Source organism: Taeniopygia guttata, chromosome 6 (assembly GCF_048771995.1).
Source record: "Taeniopygia guttata chromosome 6, bTaeGut7.mat, whole genome shotgun sequence".
NCBI lineage: Eukaryota > Metazoa > Chordata > Aves > Passeriformes > Estrildidae > Taeniopygia > Taeniopygia guttata.
In genome coordinates this window covers 4,096,500-4,121,277 of record NC_133031.1, presented here as the reverse complement: position 1 = coordinate 4,121,277, position 24,778 = coordinate 4,096,500, and the positions used below count along the sequence as shown (strand labels likewise).

At 48.7% G+C, this 24,778-nt stretch overlaps 1 protein-coding gene across 4 annotated transcripts in view; it reads right to left on the bottom strand.

Moving 5' to 3' along the window:
* SGMS1 (sphingomyelin synthase 1) overlaps window positions 1-24,292 on the bottom strand; it is an 89,256-nt gene extending 64,964 nt beyond the window's left edge. For 2 of the 4 annotated variants that reach the window (XM_030275739.4, XM_041716996.2), the window contains exon 1: window positions 24,136-24,292. The gene's annotated coding sequence lies outside the window, so the exon portion shown is untranslated. The remainder of the gene's footprint in view (window positions 1-24,135) is intronic. The other 2 variants (XM_072930866.1, XM_072930867.1) reach the window with 2 other exon arrangements.
* Window positions 24,293-24,778: the final 486 nt, after the last annotated feature.

The following is a 24,778-nucleotide window of genomic DNA, read 5'->3' as shown; positions in this document are numbered from 1 at the left end:
AAGGAGCTGCCTGCCACGAAACCAAGTATCTGGAAGCCTGGTAACTCTAATTTCTTGAGACTCCTTTTTAGCTACATTTAGGATTACTTGGAAAATTTGCTTTTCAGTTTTTACACTGCCTCACCTTCAGTGAGTGCTGCGGGGAGGGGGACACCAGGCACCTCCACCTGCAGGCCAGAAGATTCTTCTGTGCCACAGGCTGGAAATCAAACAGCTTTTGTCCATCCGGACAGAGCCATGGAAAGCCTTGCCAGCCTCCTGCCCTGCCTGCTGTAGGACCATGAGAGGTGTCACCCATCCCAGAAGATTCTTCTGTGCCACAGGCTGGAAATCAAACAGCTTTTGTCCATCTGGACAGAGCCAGGGAAAGCCCTGCCAGCCCCTGCCTGCTGTAGGACCATGAGAGGTGTCACCCATGCCAGGAAGGGCCAGTTTCCATGAGTAACTGGCCATTATCTCACAAGAGCAGCCCTCCCAGCCGTATCACGCTGGCTTATCTGCAGAGTTTGGGGAGCCCCCAGAAGCCGCCTGTGCTGCCCCAGGAGGAAGGGAAGGCTCCACACCCTGTGTGCCCCCTCTTCCAGCCATGACAGCTCTCGTGGATCTCAGAGCACTCAGTGCTGCTCAGACACAAACACGTTTTTGATGAGCAAGCTGTGAATCAGCAGCATTTGCTGTGAGAATCCCAAGCTGCTCCCTCGCAGCTGCTGCAGCCTCTCCCTCTCCAGCACAGGGCACAGGGAGCCTGCAAGGACAGAGCCTGCCACATCCAGAATGATTTCTGGGCTGAAGAAAGGACAGGAGGAGCAATTCACAGCGACAGTCTGGGTGCTGGCAGCAGGACTGCATGGCAGGGTTTGATTAGAGCTCCTTCCCGTCTGTCCTGTGGCACACACAGCACTGCCCAACACTAACGCTGCTAACACACTTTTCAGAAAACACAAGGTCTGTTTTCCCCAAATCAAGGAGCCTGTATGCCAAACTCCTCCCTTCCCTGAGGGCCACCCTTCTGCTGGCAGAGCACTGGCTGCTGCTCTGCTGGGGACAAGCTGCTGCTTCAGGGCCCTGTTTCCCTACACTCAGCATCCCTGTGGAAACGCTTCAGCTCCTGGAGTTGCTAAGTGATGCCGAGCCAGGGAATATCTGCACATAAATGACAAGCTGTGCCACAGAATCACATTTAAGTGATTATTTAAGTTGGAAAAGCATCCTGCTCGATGCTATTCACAGAAAGGGTGATGAAGTTCTGGAATGGCTGCCCAGGGAGGTGGTGGAGTCACCATCCCTGGATGTGTTAAAAACAGACTGGATGTGGCACTGGGTGCCAGGGGTTAGGTGAGGTGCTGGGGTTGGGTTGGACTTGATGATGTTGGAGGTCTCTTCCAACCCAACCCAGGGATTCTGTGAATTCATGTAACGTGACCACACTCAGCTCTGGCTGTGCCACCCCCTGCTCTGACAGCCACAGCGTTTCCTTCGTGCCGGAGCAACAGCTGAGAAGAAATTCGGGAGGTTTTGATGCTGTGAGGATCAATGAGTGAAGTTACCACCAGCCCTGTTCTTTGTGTCACAGCACAGCTCAGAACCACCAGGCAATGGGACCCAAACACCTCCAGAGCTCTGCTGGCTTATTCCCAGAAGTTTCCCCATTTTCCAGCACAGTGTTCCAGCACAGCCTGCAGCAGGCTCAGAGTGGGAGCTCCATCTCTGACTGATGCACCTGGAGATGTCACAGCCAGTGGAGACCTGCAGGATTCCCAGAGAGAGCACATGATTCCTCTTACTAATACTCAGATGTTTCCCAGGTGAATGCTACCATCCTTATTATCCACATGGAATTACAAGCAAACCAGGATTTAGGAGAGCTGAGTGGCCACATCTGAGTGCTGAGGGCCACTTTTGTAGACTTTACAGAACTCCTTGTGCTGTTCATCAGCAAAGCTTTGGAGTTGAGGATTCTCCTGTGTCTTTTCCTTCCCACATCCACACAAGCAGCACCATGGTCAAAAGAGCAAGAGCAGGCTCTTGTCTTGTTTTCTTATTCCAATTAACCAGCAGGGATCAGGAATGTCTGTAAGAGCTGGATTAACCAGCTGAAGAATGATGCTTGGAGAAGGCACCCCCATGGGTGTGAGCATGGCACAGGATATTTCCAACTTCAATGCTTTTTTTTGCACCATTTCACCAGTACTGAAGTGCTCTTTAAAATACTCTGGAGAAATTCAGCCTAAATAGATCACTCACACAAGTTCACCAACCCAGTTTGCTCATAGATTGAAGAAATCAAATTAATTGATTTGGAGACAACGTAAGGGATTTTGAGAGGACGTTTAGCTGATGTCTAGGATGTCATTTAATCCTCCTCACAGTTAATTCTTTGAGTGTAGGGAGCCAGTAAAATTTGTGGTGCAGCTCTTACACAGAAAAACATCTCCACAGGCGTGCTAATCACGGAACTATTTTGCAAATTGTTCCTAATCTACAGTTGCTTGTCTCTGCTCTATTCCTGCAGAGACAATAAAATCATCCAGCTAATAGTAATGTGCAAGGGAAGGAATGATCCTCATTTGGTTTAATAGACAGATCTGCACTAGGGAACCACTAAATAGTGCAGTGATGAACTCAGGGAGGCAGCCCAGAAACATCTCTTCCATCTTTTGGGCAGGGGAAGCTGCTAGGAGACCTGCCAGCACAACGCAAACTCATTCCTAGTGTCCCAAAAAGTGAAAAAACTGTTACTGCAATCAACAACAACATAATTATGTGAATTAGTAGGGTTTGTTCATGGGATTATTTTTCTTCTTAGTTCTTGCAGTATCATGGTGATCTGAATACACCTGACCTCTGCAGCAGGAGACTCTTTCCCCGTTTCCAAAATAATCATTCCTGTTTCTAGACCTCTTCCCCCACCTTATTGTTGCTCATCCTTCCAAAAAACACCTTCCAGGGCACATTCCTCTCCACAAGCCTGGCCCCAGTGTTGTTATGACCCTTCTCACCCCTTAGGGAGCTAAGTGCCCCATGGAAATCTTGGCCCTCCATGGATGTCTGGACACTGAGAAGTGACTTGGTACACACTGATATTTTCAACGGTCCCCAAAGGGTGAGATGCTCAGAATTCTTCAGATTCACCCAAAAATACTTTGAAGATAAAAATTTGGTTAATTCTAAGAAATCAAATTATGGCTAGGTCAGAAAATATTAATAAGATGGAACACAGTGCAACTACTCACTGTCGGGCCTTGTCAGGGTGTTCACAGCCAGACCCACCAAGATAAAAATCCAGGTTCTGATCATTTAGACATGTTAGGGATCAGGAATTCAGGGAATGACCAGAGTTATGGACTGCAGTGACATCACAGAAGTTTCCTGTTGCCCATCACCAACAGGAACCGCTTCATATTGCTTATTATACAGCTTAATTTTATCAATCAAACTGGTGTTTGGCATCTCATGAACCATTTTCCAGTGACTGGTACCTATTCTGGTTTTTCAGGAGGGTGGGATAAAAGCTGAGGACTCCACGACAGGCTTGGTCTACATGCTCCTGCTAAAGAGATGGAGACAGAAATGGCTCCCCTTGACCTGTAGATAATGTCAGAATTCCCACTGTACTTAAATCCAAGACTTCACAGCCAAAAGCCTCCCTGCCAAGCTACCCACTGATTCAGAAACGAGCCACAGCAGTTTAAACTTAGCTCTTCTCATTTTGCAAGTGCCTTGAAACAACAGGACCTCAGACATATCCCACCTTTTAACAGGTAATAGCTGAGACTCGGCCATTGCAAGGACAGGAAAAAGAGGTGTTCAAGGATCAGGGAGTTGAGAAACCATGAGATTTCTAAGTTTTTAACACCAGAACAATTCCTAGGAGGATGTTCACTAAGTGGAACATGACTCCTGCAGAGCAGTGGTGTGATGGCCTGGGAAGGTGGAGAGACACCAGGATGGCTGCTGGTGCTTCCCTGCAGATCCCAAAGGGAGGATCAGAGAGACAGAGACATTTACAGCCTGCAGAGAGCACAGGGAAGGAGCAGGGCTCCAGCCCAGATCTGCTGGCTGCTCCTCCAGCCCCAGCAGGGTTAAGAGCATTAGTCCAGACTCAGGAAGACAGGATCCTGAGCTGGTGATGACTGAATGTCTCCTTTGTGGGCTGCCCTGCGTCACCACGGGCACGGAGCTCGCTCCAAGGACACATGGAGCACGGCCAATTCCACAAGGATGCTGTGGTTCTCCTGGGCAGGGAGGCCTGGGGATACTTCTCAGGACAGCTAAAAACAACCTGTTCCATGAAGAACCCTGAGAGCTCCACTGAAGAGGGGAAAAAACACACCTAAACACATTCTGCTCAAGTGGCAAATACCTCACAAGGAGCCCAAGCAGTTCTCCCCAAGTTACTGCAGCAATTAAAAGACCTTCTGAGTATAAAGAATGTGCTGCTGGCACTTAAATTTATAAAGGAGGCATCTTTGAGCACTTAAAATATCATTCCATCTATATGTGGGTCTCATGTAAAGTGAGGATTTGCACAATAATTTTACTGATATCAGACCAGCAAACTTCCAGGCATGCAGCTATCCCTTGTTAACCTTTGCAAATCACCCTCCTTCCCAAGAAAACTCCATGAAAGAAAGGCTGAAAATGGGAAAAGGGAAAGTATAGCCCCCATGGCATCTTTAGGAAGGAGCCAGAACACCCAAGACCAGGGATGACTTTTTGCAGATTCTCTTTGGTGCTGCAAACACTCAATGAAAAGTCAGGGTTGAAATGAAATAGGTCCACTGTTACAAACCCCAAAGTCAGTCACCCCAAGCTTTAGGGTTTTCATTTCCTTCATAGCCTCATGCAACAGAAAAACCACAAACAAGCAAAAACACAGAGAAGAAGCAAAAAAAAAAAAAAAAAAAAACCATGACTCAAACCCTAACCCTCAAAGCTGCTCAGCCATAGCAGTTAAATCAACATTTAAGAGCAGCTCAACTGCCCCAACCAGACAAGGCTCTGCCTGAGGCTTTGGCCACTTTCAGCTCCAGGAGCTTGCTGAGCATGGATTTAGGAATCCTTTGGGAAATCTCTCATCCCAAGAGCTGCTCAGCTTCCCCCCACTCCCTGCAACTCGATCCCACTGAAACTCTTTGTACCTACAACACTCTCTGGCAAGGATTTGGACACGTCCCTACAGAGAGGAGTCTACGTGCCACTGCCCACACCTTGGGATTCCAGGCCCTGCCTCATCCCACCTTTTTCAGTCACAGAAGAGCAAAAATATCCTTTTTTCTGGCTCCCAGGCCACACAGCTATGTTTACATTACATTAATAAGTTAGGAGGGTTTGCTCTCTCACAGACACCAGGTTGGGAAAAACTCTTCCCCTCTGCAATAAGATGTAGGAAGAGACTTTGGAAATTCTTTACTGTAAAACAGCAAATACCAGAAATGTGCTTCTCCTCTGGAAGCAAAGCAGACTTTATCTCAATAGGTTCCTCCATGATTCCTAAGATGCCACACTGCGATTTTCCAGCACATTTCTAGCTGCTCCTACTTACTTACCCAGCAATATCCAGTGGAGATTTGGGGGAGAAAAGCTGGCTGCAGACTCTTCCATAAATAAAAAATAAACTGGTTACGGATGCCAATAATTTTTCATACAATAAAGGGCTTGGAATGTGATATGCCAATCAAAATTAACATTTAAATGTGACACGTTGCCCCACTCCATCCCACTCCTGGCCATCAAGTCTGTTAGAGGTCCTTGTTCCCACTGCACTTTTCCCCATGGCTGCATTCCTCTCTGGGGGTAAAGGTTGCCTGTAAGCACTTTAAACAGTATGTGAAAAGCTTTGTTTATCCAAAAATATTTTAGCTCTGAGAAACATTAAAGCAAGATGTAGATTTCAGCATTTGCACAGCAAAGAACTGCAACTCCTACAGATATTGCCAGAATTTTTTTTTCCTTAAGGCTTTCCAGCCATGAAGGCCTATTTTGCTAAAGCAAAGCTACGAACAAAAAGGGTCATCTCTAAGCAATGGGCTGCAAAAGGTTGCCACAGCAAGGTTGAAGATGAAGCAAGGCTGTCATTTCTGTCTTGCTCACTTTTTTCAGAGCAGATAATTGATCAAACAGTAGGAAGAACCTAAGGGTGCAGCAGGGATACCCAAAATTTATGGGGTCTTCCCCAGTAAGCAGCTCTAGAAAACCACTATCAAAATAAAGGGAATTTCCCTGCAGCCTGCAGATCACCTGCTGTCCTCCCTAACACTCTAAAACACTCATGTTCAGCCCTAAAACACTCATACCCACCTTAAAACACAACTTTGCCCCAAGCACTCAGCAAGGCTGCTGTTTAAAGCAAGAGGAATCAACCACAGTGGTCACCAGAGGCAAAAGCATGACAATCAAACAACAATCACAATTCAGCTGATCCCGGTTCTCCCAGAGGAACAGGACTGCAGGACAAGAATATTTAGAATGTTATTGCCTAAAAGCAGCTTGTTTTCCAGCTCAAAACTCTTCTCATTTAAAGGCTGCTGTAGACATGCTCCCTGTTTCAGCAGAGGAAATAAAATGTGCTGGGCCCTGTTGCCAAGGCCAGGCTACTGAGCCTGGGGAGCTCCTTGGAGAGGGCAGGGACAGTTATCTGCCACTCCACTGGTTCTGGAGCAGTTATCAATTACAGCATTTTCCTGTGCTCAATCCTTATCTGTCTCTACAGGCTCACCACCCCAGAGCTCCAGATCCATGTTTTTCTTGGGATATGGTTTTGTTGTTGTTCCCCTACCAGGGAATTCCCAACCACCAGCTGGGTCTGCACCAGTTCCTTACATGCATTTACTGCTTAATTAATCAATGGACTTATCTCTTTCTACTGCAAAAGTAGAATTAACCAAGTAAAAACAGAAAAAAAAAAAAAAAAAACCCACACAGACCTTCACTTACTCCTAGTGTCTTCCAAGCTGGAATTTGCCTGGTTGGTGTGATTTCAAACCAGAGTTTAATTCCCTTTTTTTTCTTACACCTGGGAGAAAAGTAGTTACACTAGGCATGCTAAGTACCAAAATTAGCTGGTTTGCCTAAATGCAACACATCAAGCCAGCTGCAGCACTTCCTGAGGTACAGACTACAAAATCAGCAAGTCACACAAGATCCTCAATGCTCAGTTTAAGAGAAGTTAAAAAAAGAGGGGAAAGAACAGTTTTACACCTCTGAGAGCACTGGAGGGGCAGAAAGGCGGGCTGGCCATACACCAAAAGGCTCACTCAGCACCACCATCACCTTTAGAAAGGAGATCCCTCTCCCTCTTTGTCCAAAGACACTTTCCAAACCTGTGGGGAGAGGATGCCTAATTCTGAACCACACAGAAGTCATCGTGCAAGAGGCACCAGAGCTGGGGCCAGCTGCCAGCTCAAACAGAGATTTCAGTCCTTGCTGCCAAAGCACAAAGAGCAGCAGGCAAAGCTGCCCTGTGTTAGAATCTGTGGGTATTGGTGATTCCGAGATTGTAGAAAGTCTCTGTCTTTCAGCCCCGCTGCCAAAGCAGAAGCCATAATTCGTCTGTGCTGGTTTCAAGGTTGTTTATTCTGTTTATCTCTAACATGTTCTGCTGCCCTGCCGCAGCTCTGTCCTGCAGGGCAGCGTGTGGGGCTCTGTCCTCAGTGGGATGTTACAAACATTAAATACCACAAACTACCTGTGCTATATTTACAATAATGTGCCAATATCTGTCACCTACGTTGGACAGTGTGTCCCCAGCCTGAACCAACAGAAAAATGCCAACACTACAGTGAAACATGGAGGGCATGAAGAAGGAGAAAAAGGACAAGACACACCCAATTTCCTCCATCTTGTCCCCTCTGAACCCCTAATCTAGAAATCTAAAATTTTACTTTTGCACCCGTGTCACATTTAATTATTACTCTTATCAAACACTCAAAGCTTGTAATTCATCCTGTAAGATTGAAAACTCTTTTCCAAGGACAGAGATCACAGACAGTGTCTCTCGGGGCTCTGTCCAGGGGGGTTCCTGACCCCTGCCAGGGTCCCAGGCCTGACAGGGCAGCCAGAGGGAAGCCCTGGATTCTCACAGCCCTGTACCCATGAATTTAATGTCAACGCTAAAGCAAAGAGGTTGGAATACAAAAGTGACCTTCAGGCCTCACTGTCTGCTCCATTTCTCCTCCAAACACCAGTGAAATGGCCCAACTGTCCCAGAGAAGTCACCAGTGCAGCAGAGGCAGAGCAAACCCCCCTGCAGTGCCCTTTCAGTGGTTTCAATGGTGACAGAGCAGCTTATGGCCACCTCACCTGGACCTTTCCAAGCCACTGCAGAGCATGGCAGCACAGCAAATAAATCTGTTCCCTTCCCTTTCACAGATCTGCAAGGGTTATCCTCACCTCAGGGAAACTGTAACAACCTATTTGCCTTCTCCAAATCCTGAGTTGTTTGGTTTTGGTTTGTTTTTTTTTTAATTTAGGGTCTGGATTAACAGCAGGCCAGAGAGGAGAGGAGCATCAGCTCCGTCCCAGCTGGGTGGTGACAGCCTGCACTGCTCAGCCCCAGCTGGAGCTCCCAGACCAGCAGAAAGCCTCAGCACATGGCATACACACAGCAATAAAACCTGAAATCAGTGATGCTGTCTCATTTCCCACTCCTCTGCACAACACAGTTTATTTTTAGGTCATAACTCCTGATGTAGGATGGAAAAAAAGGATGGGCACAGGCACAACAGCTGCAAGCAAACTTGGAAACACCAAGAATTAAACATTTCCACTTTGTGTTTTGTTAAAACAGCTACACCTTCACCTCACACTGAGTATTTCTGGAGCCAAGATTTGTACTGGCACATGGATGTCACCTTCTCACGTGGCTTCCCAGCAGTCACAAGCTGCTTACAGAGCCTGTCACCATCATAAAACCTGAGCCAAGGGAGGGTCAGGTTGGACATCAGGAGGAATTTCTTCCTGGAAAGGGTGGGGAGGGAGGTCACTCAGTGCTCTGGGCTGGTGACAGGGTGGGGATGGGGCACAGCTTGGACTCCACGGTCTGGGAGGTGTTTTCCAACCTAAATCCATCTGAGAGCCTTGTGAACTACAGCAAATGCTGCTTTTTTGCCTCTTGCTTCACAGGGAAAGAACAGGATTGAACAAGCTGGGTCAGGTGTGGGGGAGGAATATTGAGCAGGTGACTCCTGAGTGGTGGCTGAGCAAGGAAATGTCTGTTGTGAGAACTGAGAAATCAGTGAAACTCTGTCCAAAGGCAGAAACCAAACCCAGTACACCACATCAGAGCAAGAGTTCCACAGTGAGACCTGGGCAGCAAGGCAGGAAAGGCAGAGACACCTCGTGACCTTCCTGCACAAGGAAACTCAGGAAAAATCAGCAAACTGGCCACGACCAAGCACACCTCCTCCTGAAGCAGCTCTCTTGCTGGAGAGCCCATTTTCACCTCAGCCAGCCAGCAAGGAAGGGATGCACACCCAGAAGTGCCTTCACCAGCCTGAGGCTCTGCTGCAGCTCCTTCCTCCCCTCTCACAGCGAGGCTTTTTATTTCTTAAATGCATCAAGCACGTCTCACAAACCTCTCGTAGCCACTTAAAGCCAGGGGTTAAGTGCAGCTCAAGTGAGGCAGCATTTCTGCTGTTACACTAAATTGTCTCACACGCTGCTTTTTCTGTCGGTGCCACAGGCATCAGAGGGAAGCAGGAGGGAGCTGAAGGCAGCAAGTGCAGCTACAGGTGTCCAGAGGCAGGGGATGTGCTCTCCATGTGCTGGGAGTGCTTTATTCCTCCTGGCAGGTGAGCAGGAAAGTTCCTGCCAGGGTGTCACGCTCAGGGAGGGACCACAGACCTCAAACTCCCAGCAAGGCTTTGCCCCCAGCTGCCCCACACATCAAATCCAGCAGGAACATTTCTCTCCTGCGAGTCTCCTGGGAAAAGATTCTTCTGGCCACTGCAAAGAAAGAATAAATGAGCCACCTGCACACAAATGCACAGAGGGCAAGGAATTCATGCTGGGTTTGCACTCGATTCATTTGCTGCAGGTGAAGCTACAGGATGACACCTGTGACAATCAGGTTTGTGTTTAATTAGTCTAGAAAGCAGCTATAAGAGTAGCAATTGCTCTGTGCTAACCATCCATACACCCTCAGTCCGATGCAAAAGACCTCTAAACCTCAGGAAGAGATTTTAAACAGGTTTAACACCAACATTAACAAGTGGCAGATGACTTGCTGGAGTTGAGAGGTCATCCCCATGGGAGAACAGCACAATGTGTCCATAAATAAACTAACTCGACAAAACAAGTACAGCTGAGCCCTAAGGAAACAAAATAAATTAAATAAATTGAAATTTCCAGCTACAGAAGTTATGTCAACTTTCAGAGTTCCCATAGTTTGCAGCAGAAATTTGTTTCACATGCTCCAAGCTTTTTTACTCTCAGTCTTGGCCTCAAAGCCATCAGCTTGGAGAAGGAATTTAACTTGGAAAAGGTATTTTCTGGACAACACACCCTGTTTTTAATCTTGGTTCTTTCAGGCATTGCTGCAACAATCCTCCTGAGCAGGTAAACAAATGGTAAGGGATGGCCATTTCCCAGGCTTTGATGGGTATACAGGTAGAAATTCTATATTAAAAAATATATCCTTCAGAGTTAGCTTTGGAGAATGCTCTGTTAGCTAAGGCTTTGCCTTCACCATGGAAAAAGCCCTTTGGGACAGGCAAACCTGGCCATGCACTCTCAGCATGAGATCTGGCACCTGGCAAAGTGCTACTGGCTATTCTGCAGCAAACATTTGGCTGGAATTCCACAGCTTTCCTTGAATTCCACAAGTTTTCCTGGAATTCCCTCCCCACCCACCCCAACAGCAATGAGGGAACAGTTCCACTTTCACTTTGAACACAACCAGGTTGTGATTTAACTCTGACCCCTTCAGTCCCACCCATTCCCAGCCCAACACTTTACAGTGGTTTGGGTATTTCAGCAAAAGCTGCCTTCCCCTTTTCCTCCTGAAAGTTTCTGTAGCAAACGTTGACACCCAGTTACCAAACTGTGGATTTTGAAAGACACACAAGCTCCCTGAAGAAACCAAAATAATGAATTCGAACAGGGGGGAGGGAATTCCCTGCTGTGGTCTGCTCCTGTTAAAAATACCCAGTCTGAAGGCTGCACCTGCACAGATGTGAGGGATTAATAGTATTCTTCCAAACAAGTCTGTGAACAAGGAAAATATAACTGGCTTTTGCACTACTTCCCTTTTTGGGAGGCCATTTCCTGCAAAGCATCCTTTACTCAAGTTTTCCATCAGCTTTGTAAACGCCCAACAGCTTCTTTCAGCTTCAACACTTCATCAGATGATTTATGTAAGGTGCAAAAACACTACACTGGCAGGAAAGACAAAAACTGAGCTCCACAAGTGTTATCTGCAAATTTGACCTGAACAAAGCAACATATTTTCGCTTAAAATTAACAGAAAATAGGGTGGGAAATTGAGCTAAATCTTCCATAAAGTGGGAAAGTGCTGCTGGGGCTGCAGACAAATCCTGTGCTCAGAAGCAAGTTGTCACTATCAGTAGGAAAGACCTTCCCTGGAGTGCACAGATGCCTTGTTCAAAAGGGATAACAGGAACACAACACCAAAAGGAGCACAGCATAAAACCACCAAAGTCATGACAGCAAACAAACCCATTTGAAAATGGTTGTTTGTCCCCATTTCTGTCGAACAGCCCAAAACAGGGATTGATTGTCTGCTTCCAGTTCCCAACACAAGCAAGAAATTTAAGCTGCCTTGTCCTCAGAAATATCAGCAGTGCAAGATATCCCATTTCTCAGCTAAAGAAACTTTTCTATTGCAGATTTGACAAGCCAGCTGGCCTCGTATCTGGCAAAAATACAGTTTCTGGATCTACCTCCCCAAAACTGGACACACCTCAGCATCAGGAATCTGATCCATCCCTCTAAAAGCCATCTGCAGTATCCTGGGGCTCTGGCCAAGCAATTAATTCCTCCTAATTACTGGAATGGGACCACCCCCAGCTGGAATTGCAGCCAGCTCTCCCTCCCTGCCCTGCCCTTGGGGGGATGCTGATCCCTGACTCCAGCTTCAGGGAAGCTCTGCTGGGAAAAGCAGAGCCTGGAAATAGGATCCTGGCTGCACTTCTGGATGTAAACATGCAGGGGGATGTCCTGCAGGACAAGCAGGTCACACAGCCCTGGCACAGTGACACCCGGGAGCAGCACTGGGATGCCTCCATGTGCATCCTGCCTGACCACAGCCAGCTTGGGGAGAAGCCAGACACGTCCCCCAGAGCCTGCAGGATGAGGATCCTCCCTCCCCTCCCCTGCAGCTCTGCTCAGTGTTTGGTTCTTAAACAAAGGGGAAGGAAATGTGGCAAAGCATCCTCCCCATCCCCATAACCCACACTTGGAGGGGTGTCCCAGTCCCCACAATCCTAAACTTTGAGGGTGTCCCAAACCCCACAGTTCCACACTTAGAGGGGTCCAATCCCCACAATCCCATACCTGAAGGGGTGTCCCAATCCTCACAGTCCTGAACTTTGAGGGGTGTCCCAAATCCCACACTTGGAGGGGTGTCCCAGTGCCCACAGTCCTAAACTCTGAGGGTGTCCCAGTCCCCACAACCAACACTTGGAGGGGTCCAATCCCCACAATCCTAAACTTTGAGGGTTTCCCAAACCAAACAATCCCACACCTGAAGGGGTGTCCCAGTCCCCACAATCCTAAACTTTGAGGGGTGTCCCAAACCCCACAGTTCCACACTTGGAGGGGTCCAATCCCCACAATCCCACACCTGAAGGGGTGTCCCAATCTTCACAATCCTAAACTTTGAGGGGTCTCCCAATCCCCCCATCCCCACACCTGGAAGGTTGTCCCTGTCCTCCACAATCCTGAACTTTGAGGGATGTCCCAATCCACAATCCCATACTTGGAGGGGAATCCCAGTCCCCACAATCCTAAAGTTTGAGGGTGTCCCAATCCCCCCAGCCCCACACTTGGAGGGGTGTCCCAGTCCCCATAATCCTGCACTTGGAAGGATGTCCCAGTCTCCACAATCCTGCATTTTAAGGGGTGTCCCAATGCCCACAGTCCCTGTCCCCCGCAATCTGAAACACAATCTGGATGACACAACCCAGCTGCAAAAAGGGGAGCTGAAGTCCCAAAAGCAGGAGAAGGTTCTGCCCTCATCAGATAGAGCCACATAGGATTTAAGATGGACTGACACACCTTGCAAAAGCAGCTTAATTGAGAAAAAATAAAATATTCTCCATAAACTGTAATACAAAAGAAAAATCAACACAGCCCCTAAATTTCTGATGCTGACTTTACCAAGCCAAGCTTTGTTTCCTTCTTCAGCATATTAAAAATCCAGTTTATGCTTCAATGACTGAATCACCAGTTGTTATAAACTATCTACATCACTTCCATCCCCTCCCTGAAGTTTCTAGGAATTCATTACATCTGCACACGACAGGAGAATCCAAGTTTGACAACACTTGCCAGAACAATATTCCTGCACTCTGAGCACAGGGAACAGCACACACAAACAGGGGGGCTGAGCTGGCAAAGGCAGCTGCTGCTGGAATGCCAAATTCCCCTCCCCTCTCACCTTACCAAAAACCCCAAATGCAGCACAAGGTTCCCAAAGCAAGGCAGCACTTGGGGCTCATCGGACAGGACAGAGCCTGTGGAGATGGGAATGGACAGGGGGAGGTGGGAATGGACACCAGGACATGGGAGTGGACAGGGGGAGGTGAGAGTGGACACCAGGATGTGGGAATGGACAGGGGGAGGTGAGAGTGGACACCGGGATGTGGGAGTGGACAGGGAGAGGTGGGAATGGATATCAGGATGTAGGAATGGATATCAGGATGTGGGAATGGCCACCAAGACATGGGAATGGCCACCAGGATGTGGGAATGGACAGGGGGAGGTGGGAATGGATATCAGGATGTGGGAATGGCCACCAAGACATGGGAATGGCCACCAGGATGTGGGAATGGACAGGGGGAGCTGGGAATGGATATCAGGATATGGGAATGGACACCAGGACATGGGAGTGGACAGGGGAAGATGAGAGCAGACACCAGGACATAAGAGTGGACACGAGGAGGTGGCAGTGGACACGAGGAGGTGGCAGTGGACACGAGGAGGTGGCAGTGGACACGAGGAGGTGGCAGTGGACATGGAGGAACAGTGAGCAGACCAGAAAAGCCACAAGGACTGCTCCTAGAGGTGATTTCCAAGTGTGTGATTTTATCTGCACTTCTGAGCCTTCCACAAACCTCCCTCACTCTGATGCCAAGAGGCAGCACCAGAGGTGGCAAGTCAAACTTGGGAATGCTTGCAGAGTCACGCTGGGAATACTCGTATTAAACCCTGTGCTTAAAAGCGTGTCGCTTTGCTGCACATCAGCACTTCCATGGAGGAATTATTTAAGTACACAGCTCTGGAAGCACCTAAGGAAGTGTCCAGATAAGGAATAGCTCTGCTCCTTCTCCTTCTCTTCCCTCTTGTCTGAGGAACTGCAGGAACGGTGCTGCCCTCACCCTGCCACTGTAAATCATAGCAATAAAAACCCCAATTAAAACCAAAAAGGTACTTTGCTCAAGATAATCGGGCAGGACAATCTGTCTTCTAAGGGCCTGACTTGAACACTTCATTTTTAAAAAGTCCAGCCCAAATAAAATAAGTAGGTTATTAAGCACTCAGCAGTCTCTTCACATAAATGTCCATGGAGTAATTCACTGCTTTTATGAAAAAGGAAATGGTTTTAAAGCAGACCAGGAAAGGAAACAAATCCTCAGGACCAGAAGGTAATACTGCCTCCAGAGAAGGCACTACAGAAACCATTCCTCTTTTTATTTATTTTAATTCTTTGCCCACTTTTAAGGCTATGAAGACATCAGCATGTTCAGCTCTCCAAATTCTTCTCATGCCACTTTGCAGTGTCTGTGGAAATAAATGAACCTTTGAAGTCTGTGGGGCCTCTTCCATGACCATCAACACCACAAAGACAAAAGGATGCAAGAACTCTACACCACATTCTGCACTCAAGCACTGCTCCAGCAGCCCCAAATCCAGCAATTCAAGGCAAAGATTGGCAAAGAGAGTCCACAACACCTGAGCACTTCTTTCCAACAGTGAGCAGCACTAACTGGACAGGGAGCATCTGGTGTGCAAATGTTACACCGGAACACACCCCACAAGCTGCACTGGGCTCTATCCCAACTATCCCAATTTAGGACAGTACTGGGAAACGAGCAAGTCTGAGCACTTCCAGCTGTGTGCACACATCCTGGCACTGCACTGACACCAGCAAGTGTCCTCCAGTTATTTCCAAAAGCAAGACCCACTTCAGCTCAGTCAGCTGCAGACCCTCAGCTGCCTCCTGCTCTTAAATAAAAATAAAACTCAACGATACCTCAGTCCCAAACACAAAGTTTGACAGAGTCACTGCAATAGTTACTCCAGTTCAGGGGTGCAGAAAATGTCATTAATGCTTTGTGTGACCCAGGCCTGAAAGAATCCCGTTACTGATATTCCTGTGCTGCTGTTTCCCTCAGTGTTGTTATTTCCCTCTTGATAAGGCCCCACCCTGCCAGGCAAACCACAAAGCATGTCTCCAAAACATCATGGAACGCCCTTTAACACTGGAAACTGGGAATATGAAGACAAGGAGAGGGAAGAAAAGACTGCTCATTAACAGCTGTTAATTAAATCAGCCCAGAAAGCCCACTTGGAACAGATGAACCCCAACCTTGGGTTTCTCTGGGAACAAAAGTGAATCTGAAAGCAGAGATTCAGCGATAGGTATCAGAGGTGACAGCTCTGAGGTGTTCCCTCCTCCCCTGGGTGCCAAAGTGGGAAGCCTCTGCCTGCCACAAGCCACCCTGCCACCACAACCACTCCCTCACAGAGCAACACACCAGTGCTCCAGGCTGGGAAATTCAACAGGCTCCTCTCCAGTGAACACAGAATCGTGGAATGGCTCCATCCTGGCTTGGAAGGGACCTTCCAGCTCACCTCTGATGAGTTCTGCACATGCAGTGAGCCCGGAGTTTGGAACCTGCACCTTGCAAAGGTTGGGAGCTCCAGATGTGTCCCCACATCTGCCTGTGTCAGGAACAAACATCTGCGAGGTGTCAGCTCTGCAGGAATGCAAGGTTCCCACCCCATAATACTCACAGTGAAAAGTGCAGCAAGACAGAGGCAGGCAAAGCTTTATCCACCTCACAACTTCTGGGAAGATCAGAGCAGAAGGGCCAAACGCTCCCTGGGTTATTAACCCATGCCCTGGTTATTATCCAGTCTTCAAATTAATCCAGTCATTAATTTATTAGCATGACATCACATCCTGCAGGCTGAATTTCAACACACAGCCATAACAGTGGAACCACGTGAAGAAATACAGCATTCCCTAGGATTTCTAATCTGCTTTCCAACCTTTTACCTTGGAAAGACCTAAATGGATGTCCTGGACATCCCTGGAAACATCCTTGTTCTGGAAACAAGATCCCCAGGGAGTTAATAAACACAAAGACAAAACAGTCTATGACGTCAACCAGTGTTTTGTAGAGTGGACAATTATTTTAAATATTTGCTCATATCCAGCTACAAATGGGCAGCATTAAAGCACAATTATAGCGTGAGAGTGATTACAAAGTTATGAGGTTAAAGGAGATTGTTTGCATTAAGTACAAGAAGTCTGAAAGGAAGAATCATAAAAGGATTTCAGACTGGCAGCCACTCAATAAAGTGGCCAAAGACAGTTCCCTGCAGACAGTTATAAATGTTATAAAGGGCTCAATTCACTTGTGCCCTGATGGGCCATGAGTTAAGGAGCAGCAGTCAGAAATTAAGATAGCTAAGGAGGAGTTCATAGAGAACATCAACTCAGCTGGCCAGGCACACAGAAGAAAACAGCTAATGGCCCTTAGTGCATCAATCTGGGGCACCTGTATCCAATATCATCTGGGTCTCAGGTTCCTCCCTCTCCTGCCCAGGCACTGAATCAAGCTTGCAGGGTATCTCCCCACACCAGGTGGGAATCCCTCTCCCCAGAGCAGCCCATCTCCTTCTTTGAACATGTTCAAACCCCAGTGGGACCCTGAGAAACCTGACATTTCTTTGGGGTTAAGCCTGCTCAAAGGAGGAAGTAATATAGATTTGCCTGTGGTTTGTGACTGTCATCTCCACAAGTGTTCTCCCAACCACTTACACTTCCTGAACCCGTGGCTGAACTCTGGCATTCCCTCTCAAAAACATTCTTAATTCTTGGATACAAGACACGTGGATGGATGGGTCTGTGTCTTCTCAGCACAGACACTCATTTTCCTGCAAGCAAAGCAAGTCTGAACTCAAATAATCCCCTTCAGATAAATGTGCTTAGGGCCCTGATTTTGTTTTTAAAATGGCCTTTGATAACCAATCTATTTATGTTTTGAAAAGAAGAAAAAAAAATGAATTAGGAAATTGCACAGGCACAAAAACAAAGGCAGTATCTGACAAAGAGCTTTGTTAATTTGTGGGTAATTGCTCATTACTGCAAAATAAGGTTTTTGCAGTGTTTCATGGAGAGTAGGTAAGAACCCCCAGCCCATTACTGAGTATTGCTTTTGGCAAAGGCGAGCTTCTCCCAGGGTGGAGAGCCTCCATAAAACCACAATTCCATTAAATACGGATCCTGACATCCCAAAAGCACCCAGGGAAAGGGAACAACATGTTCTGTCGAGTCATTTAGCAGAGATCTCCACGTGCTTGCACTCCCCCTTTTCTGTCCACTCTTGCCTTGTTCACAGCTCTGCTTTGGGCATCACCTCCCCCACGGCCTCTGCTGAGCACCCCAAACTTCAGCACTTTGGAACGTGGGTGTTCCTCTCCCTTCCTCTAAGTCTGGTTTACGCTCTTATTCCACTAAAAATGTATTCCCCAGGCACTCAACATCCCACAGGCCACTGGCACCCCCTGCAAGGGGCAAAGCTCACCCACAAGTGCTGGATTTTCCCTCCCAGTTAAAGCAAGTGGGTTTGGAGCCCTGATGCACCACAGAATCCCAGAATGGTTTGGGTAGGAAGGGACTTAAAACCCAACCTGTTCCACCCCTGCCATGGCAGGGACACCTTCCACTATCCCAAGATGCTCCAAGCTCTGTCCAACCTGGCCTTGGGCACTGCCAGGGATGGGACAGCCACAATTTTTGTGCCAGCACTGAAGGAGGACACCCTGGAGTTCTCCCTCTCACCGCTCACATGGCCAAGCCGGTATTCCAGCAGCAATCGCTCTCAAGGCACTTTCAAGGTCTTTTTCATCATCCTAACAGCAGAGCCATTTTTAAGCCTTTCAAATAGCTTTAAATTAACTTCCCTGACAAACTTTTGCAGAGCAATATAAGCTGGCTACATAAAACTCCAGGCAGGGCCACAGAGAAGACAAAGAGCAGACCTGAGAGCGGAGGAGACGCTGGATTTCGATGGAGCTGGTTCATTACTATGTAGATTCAAAACCATTCCTGTGGTTACTGAAGCACTACCCCAGCCCTCCTAGCAAGCAAAAATCCATTTTGTGTATAAATAGGGCTTTTACAGCTTTGGCACAGTGCTCGACTGCAGAGTCAAACTTTTCAATGCCTGATAAGATTTTACTTGAAAGTGGCAGGAGAGCTCATGCCAGGAGCCCGTATGAAATGCCAGCTCAGTGGCAGAAGGTCAAAGCCTGGTATCAGGAGATTTAATGGAAGTGTTTCCAGACAAACTTCTTAAAAGCACTGTGCTATCTAGGGAGGCACAGATTTACACACTTGGAAAGCCGAGGGACCAATCTTTATGACTCCTTTCCAATCCAGGGTTATTTCTTTAACACTTTACCTCACTAAAAGCACAGCAATAGTGTCTCCTTTTCTGTGTCTATCCAATCCTTGGGTATTTGGCTGAAGTTAAGAATAAAGAAGTGTTTATTGCCACAGTTTTTGTTTTACAAAAAAAAACAAATAAAACCCACCAAAAACATCAACCAAACAAAAAACACCCCAAACAACCCCCAGCTCCTCCCAGAACAATAAACTCTCCGGTGCAGAAGTTGATGATGTCCTGAATAAAATCCCCAGAAGACAGACACAGACAACTGAATTTAAAGACCAACAGCCCAAACAATTAACCTTTCTCCAGCAGTGCCTAGAACTATGGCTGGAGAAGCAGAAATTTAAATTGAACTGAACGGCTCTATAAGCTTTACCAGTTTTACAGAAGTGTTTAAGGTTAAGTTGGTGTCAACAATGACCCTCAGCAGACGCCAAGCATTAAGACTTTCAACATAGTGGATTTTGCCAAGCTGTCACCAGGCTGCAATGTACAAAGGGACACTAAAACCCCATCAAACCCTGATCTGGCTGCTCAGGGTCTCCCCTTCCATCTACACAAATGCTCCGTTGGATTCACTCACTCTTAAGAGCAGATTTGCAAGTGCTCCTCCACTCTCCCATTAAAGCATTTCAATTGTCTGCCTCTGCCATTTTAACAAATTCAAGTATAAGACTTTAAATTCAATTAGCACAAATCTCAGTGCTCCCAACATTAAATTTGCAAGTGACATTTAGTGGCATTCAACACACACGGAGCTAAGCTAATACACTAATGGACCAGCAAGGGAAATTGTAAAACACTCCCAATTGCAATGCTTTTTTTTAGTAAAGGAAATTAAAGGAGTAGGCTGCAGTGGACAGGAGGAGATGGCACCTATGAAAAATCCTTCTTAAGCCAAGGCTGCAAAAGCTCTCATCTTTAAATCCACCTGCTCAGAAAGGGGCACTTTTAAGGCTCTTTCAGTCCTTCAGACAGGATTTACCCTGGTTCTACTTCTGTTTCTTCCTACTTTTTCTGATGAAGGCTTAGACAATGCAGCACTGTGTGCTGTTCCCCAGACACAGAGAGCAGAGATAAAATTCCCAAGCCTTGTCCCACACAGCTAAGAAGGATGTGACAGTGCCCACAGCACCCCAAAAAGCCAGTCCAGCAAAGCCACCTGAGGAATTCTGCTACCACACCTGTGCCTCACCCAGCTTGCTAAGGAAGCTGCCAGTTTTCCTGCACTGGAAAAACCCAAAGCTAGTGGATTTCAGAGATTCCTTTTCTTCCCAACTGGCAACATGCTTTGCTTTAGTTTCATTTAAACAGAAAAAGCTACCTTCAAGCAGTTGCAAAATCAGGGAGTCACAAGGCAGACCAAGCTAGGAAGTCAGGGAGGAAAAAAAGTGTTAGAGTCGTGGCTCTAAGCAGAGGGAGATTTATTTTTTTGTGTATTTAAATCTAACCAAATTAGCAAAGGCTAAACCTAGGGAAGATGCTTTCCCAGTAAGGATTTATTAGTGGTTTTCTTTGATTATGGATGTGTAATTGGACAGCAGGCAGGACTGCAGCAGCACACGAAGGAAACATCGACAGGACATCTGTCCCACTCTAGATTTGCTCCCCTGATTGGATGAGTCAACTGTAAAACCCAGCAACAGCAGTAACTGCATTTCTTTAAGAAACATGTTACAGTCTCCAAAATTAAGTTTTCTCTTTCCAGCTCTTGATCAAGGACTATTAGAACAAAGCTCATGCGTTACTTTCAAGAATTTGGGGGTTTTTCTCCCCTCAACTACAACACCACATTTGATAAGGCCAGAAACAATACAGACAACTATTTTAGAGATGTCTAAATCCCAGAATGGTTTGGGCTGGAAGGCACCTCAAAGACCTTCTCTTTCCACCCCACTGCCACAGGCAGGGACACCTTCCACCAAGCCCCACTACACACCTGGCAGCTTATTAGGATGGATGTTCTTTAAATTCATTAAAAGGCAAAGTAACCTGCACCAAACACTGCCTCTGCTAAGCAGATTTTCAAAACAATAACTATGACTGGGATGAAATAATGCCAAAAAGCTGGTCTGTTTCACACAATCCTCAGTCTTCTGCATTTCCCCCAGCATTTTGGGGAAGGAGGGGACAGGACTTGATAATTAACTTAATGATGTCACACCACACACTTTGGGAATTCAAGCTGTATTAAAAGCTGGAGATTCCATGCAGAACACCAGCCTTCCAGAGGGCTCCTGCCCGTCTCTGTGTGCTGGTGCCCTGGGCCCAAAAAGCCTCCAATGACACCAAAATTCCTTTGGAAAGCACTGCCAGTACATGGGAGCTCAGTTTGTGACCATCAGATCCAAGAAAGCTCTAAAAAACTCCGGTTTTTGAGTTCATTTGAAGCTCACCTCTACTTCAGAGTGCTTTCTCCCCTTACAGCTGGGTTTGATGTGCTGCACTTGAATCACGACTGAAATAGCATCAGGTGCTCTGCTCCACTTCAGCAAAGAACAGCCTGGACCTACCTGGCTGGGCAGCCTCAGAAATCCTTCCTGCCCCACTCAAGTCCCTGCAAACCACCCCAGGAAACAGGGACCTCGTGCCATGTCCAACAAAAGCAGCCTTCAGGCCTGTGTGCAACATTCCTGCACTTTTTGATGATGCTATGTGGATTTATTCTATTACTCCAACAGGCCCTTTCCCCAGCAAGGGTCTGGATTCTTTCTGAGAAGTTTTTTGGGTTTTTTTTCCCACAGGATGTCCTGCTGCCCCAATTAAAAAGCCTTTAATTCCGCAACCATTCCTTAAGGCCAGGTTGAAATTGCTTTTAAATCTGAGTAAGTCCCAGGCCACCCATATTTAGTGCACCAATTAACCAATGCTAAGTGATGCAGAGAGGCAGCAACCAGAAGGAAGAACTTTTAAGGCATCATCACCCACAGTGCACGGGACCAGTTCAAGGGAACTCAAGAATTATCTAATTAAAAGTAGTATTAAAATTAAAAGCTATTCAAGTTTGATGAGTGTTGAGAGAAGCAATGAGATCCATGGAAAACAACAAATCACTGCCTTTTAACCATTAACTCTGAGCAGTCAAATAACATCCATAATACCTGCAAGTCCTGAAAATCATCCACCTACTTGGATTTATTAAATTTGTGTCACATTAAAAGCTAATTAACATGAGAGACGCCGTTCCCAGGTTGATGAAGTAGAAGGAGAAAGAAACATAATAATTTGGGAATCGTCATTTGTTGCACAGATCACAAACACAGTCTAAAGGCATCCGAGCTGAATTTACTTCTGCTCCACATGCCCAAAAACTCAGAAAAATCACAGCAATCTCTCTGGATTTAGAGGGTTTATTACCCATACTGTAAAAGCAGCCTTTACCTTTTGTCTGTCACCAACCAGGGGGACTGCCCTCTCTTTCCACACTCTACACAACTTCACTAAGCTGGAGCAATTCTAACATCTGCAAAATACTACACAAAACAAACCAGAATGCAAGTCCAACACAGCATCCACTTCCCAAAAACACACAGCCAAGCCGAGACCCACCGAGATCCACAGCACCACCTCCCCTGACTTCAGCCAGGTGGTTTGTACTGGTTCTGTGTTTTGCACTGCTTCACAGCTGGGCATGGAAGCCAACAGAAAAGCATTTTCAGCCACGTGGACCTGGGAGAAGGGAGTATGAAGGCATCACTACAAATCCTGCTGTCACACCAGGCTGCACCATCAGCCAAAGTGACACGAGGACGTTCATCGACATCCCGGTGCTGCTCTGCTAGGAGAGGCTGCCTGCATCAGCAGGCTTCAGCAGCACCATGTCAATATGGCACAGCTCTCGTTTTTTATAACTAATAATCTTTTTCTCTCTCTTCCCATCCTCTCTCCCTGTATTTATGGTGCCTTGAAGGCATTGAGGCACTCTTTAATGAGGTTTTCACACAAGACAGAATAAATTAGAAACCTTGATCAAAACAGGCCCTCCAGGAGGAACACAGTACAAAGACAGCCCCATGCCTTATACACCGTGAAAAATCCAAATACTGCAGCCGGGCAATCAGCAAGCTGTTCCATGAGCAAACAGGGAGCACATACATCCTCCTGCCAGGGTGCCCGTGATGGAGAGGTATCTCTTTTCATCCCTGTTCTGCCCCAAGCCTGCCTGTCCCCAAGAGGGGGACAAGGCCATCACCCCCTTGCCACCCCAGACACCTCACCCCCAGCGAGGAAGCACAGACCCAATGTCACCGGGATGGGATGGGATGGGATTGGGATGGGATTGGGGTGGGATGGGATGGGATGGGATTGGGATGGGATTGGGATGGGATTGGGATGGGATTGGGGTGGGGTGGGGGTGGGATTGGGGTGGGATGGGATGGGATGGGGGTGGGATGGGGGTGGGATGGGGGTGGGATGGGGGTGGGATGGGGGTGGGATGGGGGTGGGATGGGATGGGATGGGATGGGATTGTGATGGGATGGGATTGGGCTGGGATTGTGATGGGATGGGATTGGGGTGGGATGGGATGGGGCTGCTCCCACTCACAGCAGATGCCCAGCTTCCTCTGGAGCAGGGAGTATCCTGCCTTTCCATCCCAGCCATCAGAGGGATGGAGCCCCGGGCTGAAGGGAGTGGGCTCAGCCCCACACTCCCACCTGAGCTAAGGAGACCAGATGTCCCCACAGAGCCCCTGGGGCAGGCAGGACCAGAGCGGCCACTCCAACACCTGGGAGGAGGGACAGACCTGAGCGGGGGGAGGAGAAGAGCGCTGGCTCCCGGGGCCGAGGGGCTGCAGAGCTGCCCGGTGCCACCGCACCGCCCGAGCCGGGGCTGCCGGAGCTCCCGGACCGCTGCGGAGCCCGGTGCCGCAGCTCCCGGCGCCCCGGGGGCACCCCCGAAGCGGGCTGCAGAGCTCCCCCGGCAGAGCTCCGGGCTCCCGGGGCTCCCGCGGCCCCGATGGGGTGCCGGACCCCGCGGGCTGAGCAGACCGCACCCTCCGGGGGCCGAGGGGCCCAGGCGCGCCCGTGCTGCGGGGCCGAGGCTCCGTCACACCCCCGAGCCCCAAGCCCGCCCGGAGCCGCCGAGGCTGCGGGGGCCGGAGCTCTCCCCGCATCCCCCGGGGCCGCCGCCGCGATGAGGAGCCGGAGCCCGCCGCGGCACGTCCCTGCGGGGCGGCGGCGGCCGCGTCCCCGCTGTCACCGCCGCTGTCCCGTCCCGCCGCCCCCGGGCCTGCGCTCAGCCGGAGGCCGCTGGCTGGGCGCTCACTCACCGTGCGGAGCGCGGCTCGGAGGGGCCGGGCGGTGCGGGCGGCGGGCGGTGCCGGGCGGTGCGGCGGCCGCAGCGCGCTGCCCGTGTCCCGTTCCAGCGCCCCGCTCCCGTTCCCGTGTCCCGTGCGGCGGCCGCGGGCGGGGCGGGGGCACCGCGCGCCACGTGACCGCCGTGTCATCCCGGCCGCCATCTTGTGCCCGGCCCGCCGGCTGGGGGGCGCTGCGCCTCAGGGTCGTCCTCCTCAAAATCGTCTCCATCCCCATCCCCATTCCCATCCCCATTCCCATTCCCATCCCTATTCCCATCCCTATTCCCATCCCCATCCCCATTCCCATCCCCATTCCCATCGACATCCACAGCCCCCCTGCTCAGCACAGCCTGTGTGTGCAGGACCAGCCCGCTGCTCCCTGTGTTTTGATCCCAGGGTCACTGAAGCAGGAAAATCGCTCTGAGTCCCAGCTCTGCCCAGTGCCCAAGCACTGAGTGCCACCTCCAGCCCTTCCTGGGACACCTCCAGGGATGGGCAGTCCAAAGCTCCCTGGGCAGCCCTGCCAAGGCCTGAGCACCCTTTCCATGGAGAAATTCCTGCTGCTGTCCAAGCTGAGCCTCCCCTGGCACAGCTTGAGGCCGTTTCCCCTTGTCCT